Raw genomic sequence first — 10,000 nt, forward strand, 5'->3', positions numbered from 1 at the left:
TAAAAATCGCATCATTTTACTAGAGTCGGGTACCCTGGACGAAAAAACCGCTATAATTGCGGTTTTTGGCTAATAACTCGAATACTAGACGTCGCAGGGGGGTGTCGTGGAACAATTTTTGGTAGCCCTTGAAATTATCTATCGAATGACATATACTTGATTTTTGGCCAAAAAGTTCCTAGACTAGTAAAAATCGCATCATTTTACTAGAGTCGGGTACCCTGGACGAAAAACCGCTATAGTTGCGGTTTTTGGCTAATAACTCTAATACTAGACGTCGGAGGGGGGTGTCCGTGGAACAATTTTTGGTAGCCCTTGAAATTATCTATCGAATGACATATACTTGATTTTTGGCCAAAAAGTTCCCTAGACTAGTAAAAAATCGCATCATTTTACTAGAGTCGGGTACCCTGGACGAAAAACCGCTTAAGTTGCGGTTTTTGGCTAATAACTCGAATACTAGACGTCGCAGGGGGGTGTCGTGGACAATTTTTGGTAGCCCTTGAATTATCTATCGAATGACATATACTTGATTTTTTGACCAAAAAGTTCCTAGACTAGTAAAAATCGCATCATTTTACTAGAGTCGGGTACCCTGTACGAAAAACCGCTATAGTTGCGGTTTTTGGCCAATAACTCGAATACTAGACGTCGGAGGGGGGTGCCGTAGAACAATTTTTTGTAGCCCTTGAAATTACCTTTCGAATGATATATACTTGATTTTTTGACCAAAAAGTTCCTAGACTAGTAAAAATCGCATCATTTTACTAGAGTCGGGTACCCTGTACGAAAAACCGCTATAGTTGCGGTTTTTGGCCAATAACTCGAATACTAGACGTCGGAGGGTGGTGGCCGTAGAACAATTTTTTGTAGCCCTTGAAATTACCTTTCGAATGATATATAGTGTTTTTTGGTCAAACAGTGACCCCGAGACTAGTAACCCTCCATACACAAAAACCGCCTAAAAAGTTTTGGTTTTGCAAAATTTTGAAAAGTGCGTCAAAAAATTTTTTCAAAAAGTACCAAATCGTGATCAGAACTCACTATAGACCATAAAAAGTGAAATCCGATGGTCATTTGCAACACTTGGTCAATCGAGAAAAATTTCACTTTTTTACTAGAGTCGGGTACCCTGAACGAAAAATCGCTCAAGTGATGGTTTTTGGCCAATAACTCGAATACTAGACGTCGGAGGGGGGTGCCGTAGAACAATTTTTTGTAGCCCTTGAAATTACCTTTCGAATGATATATAGTGGTTTTTTGGTCAAAACAGTGACCCCGAGACTAGTAACCCTCCATACACAAAACCGCCTACAAAAACTTTGTTTTGAAAAATTTTGAAAAGTTCAAAAAAATTTTTTTTCAAAAACTACTAAAACGTGATAAGAACTTACTATAGACCATGAAAAGTGATATCCGATGATAATTTGCAAAAGTTGGTAACTAGTAAAAAAATTTCACTTTTTTACTAGAGTCGGTGCAACGAGAAAAAAAAAGTCCGTGATGGAGAAAAATGGCACGTTTTCCACGCCTGTACGCTTTCGTTTTCTATATAGGGGGTAGGTGAGCCAGAAGCATGAATTTGACTGAGTACGTATCTTTATGAATTGGGCCCTTCTAAATCGATTGAGACTACCCCCAGGACGATCGGACGACTGCTTCTGGCTCAAAATGTGGTTTTTAGATTTTGATCGTCAATTATGAGAGAAAAAATCGATTAGAAGTAAAGATACGAAATGCTTGGTCTAAGTTGGGAAACGACTTCGGATATTTGTTTGGACGTTGTCGTAGAAGGTCCGAGGACCAAGGAAAAGTGATTTCCAAGTGGATTTATGCACTATTAGTCGATGGTAAGATGTGAAATTAGTAGAACTTACCATACAGTTTGCGAAGTTGAAGCAATCGGTTGGTGAATATGGTACTGTCTGTCCAATTTGGTGGTTCGGAATGAGTGAAACGATGTTGATGATGGATAGACGTTCCGATTGCCCCCGATCGGGGAACATATAGTGGTCTTTAAGGTCCAAGTACCTATGTTTTGGTAAGCAGAACTGAGAGTTAAAGGATGAAAGTCGGCCATTCCTAATATCATCCTATCGGTGGTTCGCGAGTTGTTTGAGGACCGGAGCAGCTCGCGATGAAACGGTCCTAGGGTATTGGTTATCCATCCAAGGAAGAGTAAATGCGATCCTAGATGTGTGTCGTTGGCCGTTCTACCGGTATCGCCTATCGATGAGATATCGACGGGCATGCCTTACTCGAAAGTTGAATTCTAGGATCGATGGTCAAACAGACCTATGAGCGATAAACCAAACTGAACACGTATTGATGTCGGCTTTTCCTATCATTTGATGCCGCAGGTTGTTTAGGGACCGGAGCAACTTGCGGCCGAGACGGTCCCCGGGGGTTTCTTTCTCCAAGGAGTGGAAACTATTAAGCAAGAGTTGTAGCAAGATACGATCCTCTGATGTGTCGTTGGCCGTTCATGCGGTATCGCCTGTCGATGAGATATCGATGGGCATGCCTTACTCTACCGACCTTCTAATTGAGAGTATTAATCAGGGATCGATGGTCAAACAAGACCAATGAGCGATAAACCAAACTGAACACGTATTGATGTCGGCTTTTCCTATCATTTGATGCCGCAGGTTGTTTAGGGACCGGAGCAGCTTGCGGCCGAGACGGTCCCCGGGGGTTTCTTTCTCCAAGGAGAAGAAACGATTAAGCAAAAGTTGTAGCAAGATACGATCCTCTGATGTGTCGTTGGCCGTTCAAGCGGTATCGCCTGTGATGAGATATCGATGGGCATGCCTTACTCTCCCGACTGGATTACTGAGAGTTTAATCAGGGATCGATGGTCAAACAGACCAATGAGCGATAAACCAAACTGAACACATATTGATGTCGGCATTTCCTATCATTTGTCGCAGGTTGTTTAGGGACCGGAGCAGCTTGCGACCGAGACGGTCCCCGGGGGTTTCTTTCTCTAAGGAGTGGAAACGATTAAGCAAAAGTCGTAGCAATAATCGATCACCTGATGTGTCGTTGGCCGTTCTTGCGGTATCGCCTGTCGATGAGATATCGATGGGCATGCCTTACTCTCCTGACTGTTTAATTGAGAGTTATAATCAGGGATCGATGGTCAAAAAGACCTATGAGCGATAAACCAAACTGAACACCGTATTGATGTCGGCATTTCCTATCATTTGTCGCAGGTTGTTTGGGGACCGGAGCAGCTTGCGACCGAGACGGTCCCTTCCCGAAAGATGGTGAACCGAGTCGTCTGGCGTAAAAACCGGACGACTCGAAAGGGCTTGACCCTTTCAAGTGAGCGATAATCACATTCTACGCTCAGTTCGACAGCTACAAGGCAATCACTCGCTATGTTCAGAGCTAATACATGCAACATGCCGGCATTGTTTCCACCGACGCATGGATTCAAGACTGGTGCACTTATTAGTTAAACCGTTCGCCTCCGGGTGTTTCGAGTTCAAGTCTGGATGAGGATTGATCTTGCTGGTAATAGGCTTGAGCCCCTGAATAAGGGGTCGAAGCGTACATCTTGAGACCATGTACAACATATTACCAAATCGGCACCATGGGTTCGGGTGCAAGTGATGTAACCGTGAAAGATGTTGAGCAGCCCAACATCGGTTTACACACGCATAATAGGAAGGCAGAGCGCTGTCGACTGGTCAGTCGTGTAAGAAGTGTGCATTATCGATCACAAATATATTGGTGATCTGTAGGTTGCGCATACACCATGCCCGGTGTAAAGTGCCGTGGTCCCCCCCCGGGGGGCTGCATCAAACCGTTCGCCACGCGAACTACCCAATGGAACGAACTCTATGCATTTAATAAGAAGAAGAGATGATAATGAAACACGGTCGATTTAAGAGTTGAAAACGTTGAAATACCTATAAGCAAGTCTTAAGTTGGTGGTGACCGTTACGCCCCAACAAATTGGTGCCTTACCCTACACCAAAGAGCCATTCAACATGGTTCAAGTGAGCGATAATCACGCTCTACGCTCAGTATGACAGCTGCAAGGCAATCACTCGCTAAGTTCAGAGCTAATACATGCAACACGCCGGCATTGTTTCCACCGACGCATGGATTCAAGACTGGTGCACTTATTAGTTAAACCGTTCGCCTGCGGGTGTTTCGAGTTCAAGTCTGGATGAGGATTGTTCTTGCTGGTAATAGCTTGAGCCCCTGAATAAGGGGCCGAAGCGTACATCTTGAGAGTAAATGTACAACATATTACCAAATCGGCACCGTGGGTTCTGGTGCAAGTGATGTAACCATGAAAGATGTTGAGCAGCCCAACATCGGTTTACACACGCATAAGGGTTTATTGTTATCTGTAGGTTGCGCATACACCATACCCGGTGTAAAGTGCCGTGGTCCCCCAGGGGGCTGCATCAAAAACGTTCGCCATGCGAACTACCCAATGGAACGAACTCGATGTATTGAAAGAGATGAACAATTAATAGCGAGATAGGGGCCCGGAAGCAATTCCGCGGCCCCTACGGTCCGATTCAAGAGTTGAAACGTTGTACAATCGTGGATAGCACCTAGTGCTAATATGGTGAGAGATAATGTGTGAGGAAATTTAGTTTCCTAAAGTTTAGTTAGTGGTTTCCGTTGTGCCCTAACAAACTTAAAGTTGTGGTGACCGTTACAACCCCCAACAAATTGGTGCCTTACCCAACACCAAAGAGCCATTCCATATGGTTCTAGAGAGAGAGAGTTGTGTGGAAATTTATTTTCCCACTAAGCGAGTGTGTGTCTGTAGTGGAACGAATTCTGGTTGATCCTACCAGTAATATACGCTTGTCTCAAAGGTTAAGCCATGCATGTCTAAGTACAAACATAAATGAATGTGAAACCGCTATAAGGCTCAGTATAACAGCTATAATTCACAAGATCATCCTACCACTAGTTACTTGGATTAACTGTGGAAAATCCAGAGCTAATACATTGCAACATGCCGGGGACTGTTGCCCTCGCGGGTAGCTGAACTGGTGACACTTATTAGTTAAACCAATCGCCTCCGGGCGGCTTGAGTTGAAGTCTGGATAAGGACGCAGATCGTATTGGTCGCTTTGTCGACTGACGACAGATCTTTCAAATGTCTGCCCTATCAACTATTGATGGTAGTGTAGAGGACTACCATGGTTGCGACGGGTAACGGGGAATCAGGGTTCGATTCCGGAGAGGGAGCCTGAGAAATGGCTACCACATCCAAGGAGGCAGCAGGCGCGTAAATTACCCAATCCCAGTACGGGGAGGTAGTGACGAGAAATAACAATATGGACCTCTCTAACGATGGTCCATAATTGGAATGAGTTGAGTATAAATCCTTCAACAAGGATCAAGTGGAGGGCAAGTCTGGTGCCAGCAGCCGCGGTAATTCCAGCTCCACTAGCGTATATTAAAGTTGTTGCGGTTAAAACGTTCGAAGTTGATTGCCCGTCCAGACACGTGACCGCCACGGGCGCCCGGTTACACGCCGGGGCCGTTCGTGCGCGCGCTCACGGCTGCGACTCACAATGGTGTACTTGGGCGTTACTCTGTGAACGAGTACCGTGCTACCGGTTAACTCCGGCACGGGCTCCTCATGGTGCTCAAGATACTCACATTTACCTTGAACAAATTAGAGTGCTCAAAGCAGGCTAAGACAAAGCGTCCGGCCCCCCCGTGGGGTTGGCGTTGGCCGAGAATAATCTTGCATGGATTAATGGAATATGACCTCGGTTTATACGATTTTCGTTGGTTTGTCAGAAACCTAGAGGTAATGATTAACAGAAGTAGTTGGGGGCATTGGTATTACGGCGCCGAGAGGTGAATTCGTAGACCGTCGTAGGACCAACTGAAGCGAAAGCGTTTGCCATTGGATGCTTTCTTTAATCAAGAACGAAAGTTAGAGGATCGAAGGCGATTAGATACCGCCCTAGTTCTAACCGTAAACGATGCCAATTAGCAATTGGGAGACGCTACCCCTATTCGGTGCTCTCAGTTCGCTTCCGGAAACCAAATCGGGTTCCGGGGGAAGTATGGTTGCAAAGTTGAAACTTAAAGGAATTGACGGAAGGGCACCACAAGAAGTGGAGCTTGCGGCCTTAATTTGACTCAACACGGGAAAATTTACCAGGTCCAAACTTATCGAGGTAAGACAGATTGATAGCTCTTTCTCAAATTTAAGGGTAGTGGTGCATGGCCGTTCTTAGTTCGTGGAATGATTTGTCTGGTTAATTCCGATAACGGAACGTGACTCAAACATGCTAACTAGAACGCTGTCAGCAGTGCGCCTCCGGGCGCACCTGACGTTACAGCCGGGCGGCGCCTTCACGGGGCGGTCGTCGGCTACGTTTGCCCTGCTTAGCGGGACAACTTGAGTTTAGCAAGCTGAGAATGAGCGATAACAGGTCCGTGATGCCCTTAGATGTTCTGGGCTGCCACGCGTGCTACAATGTGGGTCGCAGCGTGTTCTCGCCAATAGGCGCCCCCATTCCGAGAGGAACGGGAAATCACTAAAATGCCCATCTAGTCGGGATTGGGGACTGCAACGGTCCCCATGAACCTGGAATTTCTAGTAAGCACTAGTCATTAGCTAGTGCTGATTACGTCCCTGCCCTTTGTACACACCGCCGTCGCTACTACCGATGGATTATTTAGTGAGGTTTCTGGAGGCTTACCTTCCGCGGTTCCTTCGTGAGCTGCAGCTGGCATGGCTGAAGTTGACCGAACTTGATGATTTAGAGGAGTAAAAGTCGTAACAAGGTTTCCGTAGGTGAACCTGCGGAAGGATCATTACTGATGATCGTCCGCGAGTGACCAACCATGGGCTGCCTTCGGTGTAGCTCGGTCGCTCGCTTGCTATGTGTCAGAATTTGTTGAAAGCCAACTCGTTCGTTGTACACTTTGATGGGTGACCATCACTGTGTCTCCGTGCCGAGCTAGATCTCCCCTAGCCGTAAGGCACTTTGAACGCCCCTTCGACGACGAGTTGCATGTGTGTGGTATGTGTCAGAATCTGGTGAAGCTTTTCTGCATGTGATGTGCCTTGTGTGGATCCGTGGCCATTGCATTGTGTCTGGTGCTTAGATACCCAGACACTTAGAACGCTTGCGCGGGAAAGCAAACTCGATCGTTGTACACTTTGATGGGTGACCATCACTGTGTCTCCGTGCCGTGCTAGATCCCCCCTAGCCGTAAGGCACTTTGAACGCCCCTTCGACGACGAGTTACAAGAGTGTGGTATGTGTCAGAATCTGGTGAAGCTTTCTGCATGTGATGTGCCTTGTGTGGATCCGTGGCCATTGCATTGTGTCTGGTGTGTAGGTACCCAGACACTTAGAACGCTTGCGCGGAAAGCAACTCGATCGTTGTACACTTGATGGGCAACCATCACTGTGTCTCCGTGCCGTGCTAGATCTCCCCTAGCCGTAAGGCACTTTGAACGCCCCTTCGACGACGAGTTACAAGAGTGTGGTATGTGTCATAATCTGGTGAAGCTTTCTGCATGTGATGTGCCTTGTGTGGATCCGTGGCCATTGCAATTGTGTCTGGTGTGTAGGTACCCAGGACACTTAAGCAAACTCGATCGTTGTACACTGTGATGGGCGAGCATCACTGTGTCTCCGTGCCGTGTAAGAGCTCCCCTGGCCATCAGGCACTTGAAAGGTCCTTCGACGACGAGTTACAATAGTGGTGTGTTAGATACGTCAGGTGATGGTATCTACTGTTGTGCAATACGTATCCGGCCACGGCACGGAACGAACGGGAACTGTGGTGCAGACATACAAAGAGTTAAGCCTATTAGTCATTAACTCTAAGGACGGGGCCATGGGGCGGTACGCAAAGGATACGGATGAGCGAGTATGCAGGCCCAATACTCAATAGCTCGATCCGATCCAAGCACATGAGTTGACTGCGGCGCCAGGTTTAACCAATGTGCTAGATTCTATTTGGCCAGTAGAATCTTGTGTCTTATGCGATTTTGATACCAAGACACCAGAACGAAAGTTAGTTGAAGAGTTATTAAACTCTTATGAAGTATGGTTGTGCAATCACAACTTATGACTTTAACCTATAAAGTGGATATGGACTTGCAATTATAACATGGATTCTCTACACACCCCATGAGCTCGATCCATTACCACGCACACGAGTTGCCTGAGTAGCGACAGGTATACCGATGTGCAATACGTATCCGGCCACGGCACGGAAACGAACGGGAACTGTGGTGCAGACATACAAAGAGTTAAGCCTACTAGTCATTAACTCTAAGGACGGGGCCATGGGGCGGTACGCAAAGGATACGGATGAGCGAGTATGCAGGCCCAATACTCAATAGCTCGATCCGATCCAAGCACATGAGTTGACTGCGGCGCCAGGTTAACCAATGTGCTAGATTTCTATTTGGCCAGTAGAATCTTGTGTCTTACGCGATTTGATACCAAGACACCATACGAAAGTTAGTTGAAGAGTGATTAAACTCTTATGAAGAATGGTTGTGCAATCACAACTTATGACTTTAACCTATAAAGTGGATATGGACTATCAATTATAACATGGGGCACACACCATGTTCTCGATCCAAATCCACGCACACGAGTTGCCTGAGTAGCGACAGGTATACCGATGTGCAATACGTATCCGGCCATAGGCACGGAACGAACAGGAACTGTGGTGCAGACATACAAGGGCCATGGGGCGTACGCAAAGGATACGGATGAGCGAGTATGCAGGCCCAATACTCAATAGCTCGATCCGATCCAAGCACATGAGTTGACTGCGGCGTCAGGTTAACCGATGTGCAATACGTATCCGGCCATAGGCAAGGAACGAACAGGAACTGTGGTGCAGACATACAAGGGCATGGGGCGGTACGCAAAGGATACGGATGAGCGAGTATGCAGGCCCAATACTCAATAGCTCGATCCGATCCAAGCACATGAGTTGACTGCGGCGCCAGGTTAACCGATGTGCTAAGAGAGTTGTTCCTGGGCCTTCAAAGTGACTTCAAAACTATCTTAGCGAATGGTGGCCATGGGCGTAGACATGAGCCACAAGTCACAAGGCCTGGGACTATTGGGTAATAAAGACAACTTAGTCAGAAAGTTAGTCTTTGGACGTACCACCGGTTTGTGTTACATTGGGAACCTTACTATAAAACCCTAGGCAGGGATCACTCGGCTCATGGATCGATGAAGACCGCAGCTAAATGCGCGTCCACAATGTGAACTGCAGGACACATGAACACCGATAAGTTGAACGCATATTGCGCGTCGGACGATTAAACCCGGCCGATGCACACATTCTTGAGTGCCTATCAATTCCTTGATATACAACAAACCAAACTTCAGGGTGGAGCGTGCCACAATAGAACACTATGGCGGCAGCCCGTCTAGTGTCGTGGGGGAAACACGCTTCCACACTGTGCATAATGGCGTGCTCGGGACCTTTGTGGGACCGCAGGGCGCTGAAACGTAAAGGGGTGAACCGCATAAATCGCACGCACGTAAACGCGCACACACACAAATAGAGTGAGACGTATCGTAGGATACCGCTAAGAGTACGTTGTGAAACATGGGGAAATTCAATCGAAAACCTCTTTGATGTCCAAGATTTCGTTGACCGTATCCGTCGTAATACTGGATCAACGTGCTTGGGGGAAAACGTCAAAGGGTTTTATAATAGTGGTGCATGATTAACCCATCGATTGCCCGAGGGGAACATGTTGTCCAATACAATAGTGGTGCAGTTGGCTCGACATGCTCGGGGGGAGACATCGTGGGTCCAAGTCGACCAAGTCGACCGGGAGTTGTTGTTGAGAGATCGAATCAAAACGATGCCGAGCGGAACTCGTTGTCCTTATTGGAGTGATATTCGGACAACGTGCTCGGGGGGGCCATCGTTGATTCAAAAAATGACCGTAAATTGCCCAATCCGTGTGTGTGTGTGTGTGAAGTGTTGTTGCGTATATATCGGT

General features: G+C 46.9%; 1 pseudogene; it reads left to right on the forward strand.

Moving 5' to 3' along the window:
- Window positions 1-9,181: 9,181 nt before the first annotated feature.
- LOC125772878 (5.8S ribosomal RNA) lies at window positions 9,182-9,339 on the forward strand (annotated as a pseudogene).
- Window positions 9,340-10,000: the final 661 nt, after the last annotated feature.

Source organism: Anopheles funestus, assembly GCF_943734845.2.
Source record: "Anopheles funestus chromosome X unlocalized genomic scaffold, idAnoFuneDA-416_04 X_unloc_131, whole genome shotgun sequence".
NCBI lineage: Eukaryota > Metazoa > Arthropoda > Insecta > Diptera > Culicidae > Anopheles > Anopheles funestus.